Here is a 6,284-nt window from a genome sequence, read left to right on the forward strand (position 1 = left end):
AATGAACTCAAACAAATTTACAAGAAAAAACAAACAACCCCATCAAAAAGTGGGCGAAGGACATGAACAGACACTTCTCAAAAGAAGACATTTATGCAGCCAAAAAACACATGAAAAAATGCTCGCCATCACTGGCCATCAGAGAAATGCAAATCAAAACCACAATGAGATACCATCTCACACCAGTTAGAATGGCAATCATTAAAAAGTCAGGAAACAACAGGTGCTGGAGAGGATGTGGAGAAATAGGAACACTTTTACACTGTTGGTGGGACTGTAAACTAGTTCAACCATTGTGGAAGTCAGTGTGGTGATTCCTCAGGGATCTAGAACTAGAAATACCATTTGACCCAGCCATCCCATTACTGGGTATATACCCAAAAGACTATAAATCATGCTGCTATAAAGACACATGCACACGTATGTTTATTGCGGCATTATTCACAATAGCAAAGACTTGGAACCAACCCAAATGTCCAGCAATGATAGACTGGATTAAGAAAATGTGGCACATATACACCATGGAATACTATGCAGCCATAAAAAATGACGAGTTCATGTCCTTTGTAGGGACATGGATGAAATTGGAAATCATCATTCTCAGTAAACTATCGCAAGAACAAAAAACCAAACACCGCATATTCTCACTCATAGGTGGGAATTGAACAATGAGAACACATGGACACAGGAAGGGGAACATCACATTCTGGGGACTGTTGTGGGGTGGGGGGAGAGGGGAGGGATAGCATTGGGAGATACACCTAATGCTAGATGACGAGTTAGTGGGTGCAGCACACCAACATGGCACATGTATACATATGTAACTAACCTGCACATTGCACACATGTACCCTAAAACCTAAAGTATAATAATAATAAAAATAAATAAAAATAACAGTACAAACGGGAGCCAACACCACTGACATCTCAACTGGTTCAGCTTACACTAATTTGACTGAAAAGTTAAAGTTGAGCAAACTTTCCATTCAATGAGTGCCAAAACCATTGTGTCCGAATCAGCTGCAGCCAAAGGCAGTGCTTTCAATAAAAATTTTAAACAAATGGGATGGAGATCCCGAAGCATTTATTCGAATAATTGTAACAGAAGAAAAAAAAACATGGCTTTACCAATGCAATCCTAAAGACAAAGCACAATCAAAGTAATAGCAACCGAGAGGTAGAAGTGGTCCAGTCACAGAAACAGCAGACTGTTCAAGAGCAAAGGTCACAGCAACAGTTTGGGGGATGCTCAAGGCATTCTGCTTGTTGACTTTCTGAAAAGCCAAAGAACAATAGCATCTGCTGATTATAAGAGTATTTTGAGAAAGTTAGCCAAAGCTTTAGCTGAAAATGCCTGGGAACGCTTCACCAGAGTCTTTCTCTACAATGACAATGTTCCTGCTCATTATTTTCATAAAATAAGGCAATTTTGTGAAAGTTTTGAGGGGAAATCTTTAGCTATCACCTTCCAGTCCTGATTTGGCTCCTTATAACTTCTTCTTCTTTCCTAATCTTTAAAAAAATCTCTAAAGAAAATCCATTTTTCTTCAGCTAATAATGTCAAAAAGGTCTGCTTCAACATGGTTAAATCCCCAGAATCCTCAGTTCTTTAGGAATGAACTAATATTATCACTTACAAAAGCTTCTTGAATTTAATGGAGGTTATGTTGAGGAATAAAGTTTACAGATTTTATTATATTTTATCTTTTATTTCCATGTTTCCAAAAATTGTTTGAAGTCCCCTCAAAACTCTCAAAACTCAACTGTTATAAAAAACATACAGTCCAGTTAGAAAATTATCAAAGTACATACACAGACATTTCACCAACGTGGTTGTACAGATGGCAAATAAACTCATGAACATATGTTTGGCATCCTTATCCAGTAGGGGTATGCAATGAGAAATCTCTACATACCAATCAGAATGGCTAAAATTTTTTAAAAAGTGAGAACATACTTTTAAATGTTGATGAAGATGGAGAGAAATTAGATCATTAATACATTGCCGGTGGAAATATACAATGGTATAGTCTTTTGGAAACTGCCTGAAAAACACTTCGGCAATTTCTTTAAAAAATAAACATACAACTACCATATGACCTGGAAATTGCAATCCTGGGCATTTTATCCCGGGGAAATAGAATTATCTTTACATATAAACCTGTAAACAAATGTATATAGCAGCTTTATTTGTAATAACCAAAACTGAAAACAACTCCAATGTCCTTTAATAGGTTAATGGTTAAATAAACCTTGGTATATCATATTATGAAATACTATTCAGCAATAAAAGGGTATGAATTATTCAAACAACCACCTGGATAACTCTCCAGAAAACCACAGAGAGAGGATAAAAGTCCAATCCCAAATGGTCATATTTGTGTTGTATAATTCCATTTATACTGTATAATTCCATTTATACAACATTATTGAAATGTCAAAATTATAAAAATGGAGAATAGATTAGTGATTGCCAGGGTTTAAAAAAATGTCAAGTGTGAGAGGGAAGTGAGAATAGAGAAAAATGAGGTAATAGTAGTGATGAACTGTTCTATATCTTGACTATACTAGTGTTAATGTCTTGGTTGTGATACTGCAGTATAGTTTTCAATATGTTGCAATTGGGGGCAACTGGGTTTATGTTACACAGAATCTCTCTGTAATGTTTCTTATAAATGTATGTATATATACATTCATCTTAAAGTAAAAAATATTTTTTAAAAAATATGACAATTGTACAATGACAGTTGGAAGAACAAGAGAAATATTTTGTTGTAGAATCTCTACATAATACCTAAGGTGGTATGCATTAGTGAAGTACATTGCAAGCCTTAAAGGGCCTATTAAGAAAATTAAACAATGGGGTATATATAATAATTTAGTACAGAATATGAAATGAAATCATAAAAGATAACCAATGACAAAGCACAAAAACAAAAAAACAGGAACAAGGAATAGATAGAAAACATAAAAAACGATTATGCTGGTACAACTAACACTTAGAGTAACAATGTATTAATGTAAATGGTCTAAATTCACCAAAGGCTGGATAAATAATCTAGACTTCACCAAAATCCATTTATAAAACTCAACTCAAGTATAAATTGGTTAATATTTATGAGTATATATAAACTCACTTTAAACATAAGCATAAATATAACTTTACAATAAGTAAAATTATAAAATAAATTCTAAGCTTATATACATTTCAAAAAAGGCAGTATAATTTTGTTAAAATCAATGTATAACTCAGAACAAGGACTATTACTAGTGGGAAAGGAGGTCATTTCATAATAAAGGCATTAATTCATCAGGAGGAAATAGTAATTCAATGTTTATGCACCTAACAATAAACCTTTAAAACTAATAAAAATGGATATAAAAGGAGCTATAGACATATGCCAAACTACATTTGGAGATTTCAACAGCTCTCTTTTAACTGACACATCACAAAAATGACAATTAGTAAAAATAAAAATACAGAGAACAATAACATATTATTAAGAAAATTGACTTAATAGAGTTTAGAATATTAAACTCATATTCTTTTTGGAACATTAACTAAAATAGATCATGATATTGGCCATAAAACAAAGCTCAATATATTTGAAGTGATTGAAATCATGTGAATTGTGTTATCTGACTGGAAAATAATAAATTATAAATCAATAGCAGTAGGATATATGGACTATCCCAGATATATAGAAACTAAACAACATATTTTTATATAATTTATGGGTAAAAGAAGATATCAGAAGTTAAAAATATGTTGAATGGAATAAAAATGACAACATAACATCAAAAAATATGTTGGATGCAGCTAAAATAATGCTTCTATCCAGTAAAACAGTAAGAAAAGTTCACAAGCACACTAATCTTCACATTAAGCACAAAATAACACCAAAGAAGTTGAAAGCAGTGGTTCACTGACAATGAAACCTGAAAACAGCTCAACACTTGCCTAGATTAACTTAACTTGCCACACTGAAAGTCTATCAGAAGAAGCAGGCACATCTCAGGCATAAATACTCATTATTTTAGTTCTCAGTTCTACTATATGCTCAATACTCAATCAAAAGTTATGAGACACCCAAAATGCAGATAGAAAACAATACATAGTCAAGGGGCAAAATAATCAGCACAACTAGACTCACAGATAATTGAGATGTTGGAATTTCAGAGAGGTATTTAAAAATAACTATGAGTAATGTGTTCAAGTCTCTAGTAGAAGAAACTGATAACATGTAATATTATGTGGGAAATTACAACAAAAATGGAAACCATAAAAATAATTTTAAAATACTGTAAATAAAAAACATGTTACCAAAGATGAAGACTTACTTTGACAGACTTGGTAGCTAACTCAAAGCAACTCAGGAAAGAATCTGGGAATTTGCAGATTTGTTAACAGAAATTACTCAAATTTAAGCCAAGGGAAAAAAAAAGTAAAAAACAAAAACAGAGCATCCCATGTTGTTGGACAATATCAAAATGTTTTAACATACATGTAATCCATCCCAAAATAAAAGGAAAAACAGTGAGAAAGAAAAATATCTGAAGGGATAATGGTTGAGAATTATTTTAAAAATTACAAAATACATCAAACTACAGATATAAGAGATTTTGGGAACTCCAAGCAGGATAAATAATGAATGAAATAAAACACACATACACACTTAAACATATCATATTCCAGTAGCTCAAAACCAAAAGATAAAGGGAATATGTTGAAGGCATTCAGAGGGTAAAGTGGTAGAAGATATACACAGGTAGAAAAGGGAGAATTCCAGCAGACTTCTTGTCAAAAATTATACAAGCCTGAAGTAAAATGATCACCATGACTAAAGCACCGAAAGTAAAATACTGTGCACCCCAAATTTTATGCATAGTGAAAATACCTTTAATAAATGCAAAAGAAATTGGGATAACTTTAGACAAACAAAAATTGATAATTCATTGCCAGCAGACCTGCACTACAGGAAACATTTTTTAAAATGGCCTCAGGAAGACCAGAATATATCAGAAAAATATTTAGATCTGTCAGCAAACTAACAGAGGAACAGAAAACCAAACACCACATGTTCTCTTTCATAAGTGGGAGTTGAGCAACAAGAACACATGGATACAGAGAGGGGAACAACATACACCAGATCCTGGTAGGGGGTGAGAGGCTGAGGAGAGGGAACTTAAAGGGCGGGTCAACAGGTGCAGCAAACCACCATGGCACACGTACATCTATGTAAAAAACTTGGATGTTCTGTACATGTATCCTGTTTTTTTTCTTTTTTAGAAGGAATAAAAAAAATCAGGATGATCAAAAAAACTTTAGATCTGTACAAAGAAATAAAAATTTCTGGAAATGATTATAAATGTAAATATAAAAGATGTTCTAAAATGCATTAATTGCTGTAAAATATATTTTATTTTATTATTTATTTTATATATATTATATATTTTAATTGTTTTTAGAGACAGTGTCTCACGCTGGTGCCCAGGCTGAAGTGCAGTGGCATGATCATAGCTCACTGCAGCTTTGAACTCCCAGTCTCAAGCAATCTTCCTGCCTCCCAAGTAGCTGAGTCTACAGGAATGCACCACAATACCTGACTAATTATTTTTTTAATTTTTTTTCTCTTTTGTAGAGACAGAATCTTGCTTTGTTGGCCAGTCTGGTCTCGAACTCCTGGGCTCAAATGAGCCTCCTGCCTTGGCCTCCAAAAGTGCTGGCATTACAGGTGTGAGACCCCATGCCTGGCCTTTAAAAGAAATTTTACTGCCTAACATGTAAAAAAGTTACTTAAATGTATTTTAAGTTTATAAGTATGTAAAAATAGCATAGATGACAAAAATAGCACAAAAAATAGGAGAGAGAAATCTGTGATTTGTAAAATTCTGTGTTTTTTCTTTTCTGTTTTTTTAAATTTTTTCATATCAAATGGGTAATGTATTAATGTCCTAATAAGATGTAAGAAAGGCACATCTCATATATGAGTTAAAAAACCCAGTCATCACATGTATAAGCTGCAAAATGATCTGTAAGAATCTTATACTACATACAAAACCATATAATATTCAAATCAATATTATAATTAATTAAAGATGCATATTATAAACTTTAGGGTACAAATTAAATTTTTAAAGAGATATGAATAATAACCTATAAATTGAGATTAAATAAACTCTTATGATACAAAATTACTCCAAATGCTATCAGGAAGAAAGAGAAATAAAACAACAAGAAACAGAACATATAGTATGTTTATGGGAATCTAAGATTGGTTCAAC

General features: G+C 32.6%; 1 non-coding gene across 1 annotated transcript; it reads right to left on the reverse strand.

Moving 5' to 3' along the window:
- Window positions 1-5,928: 5,928 nt before the first annotated feature.
- LOC129041877 (small nucleolar RNA U13) lies at window positions 5,929-6,032 on the reverse strand. The gene has a single exon (XR_008503995.1). It is a non-coding gene; the product is annotated as a small nucleolar RNA U13 (small nucleolar RNA).
- Window positions 6,033-6,284: the final 252 nt, after the last annotated feature.

The sequence above is a fragment of the Pongo pygmaeus genome, chromosome 6 (genome assembly GCF_028885625.2).
Source record: "Pongo pygmaeus isolate AG05252 chromosome 6, NHGRI_mPonPyg2-v2.0_pri, whole genome shotgun sequence".
Taxonomy (NCBI): Eukaryota; Metazoa; Chordata; class Mammalia; order Primates; family Hominidae; genus Pongo; species Pongo pygmaeus.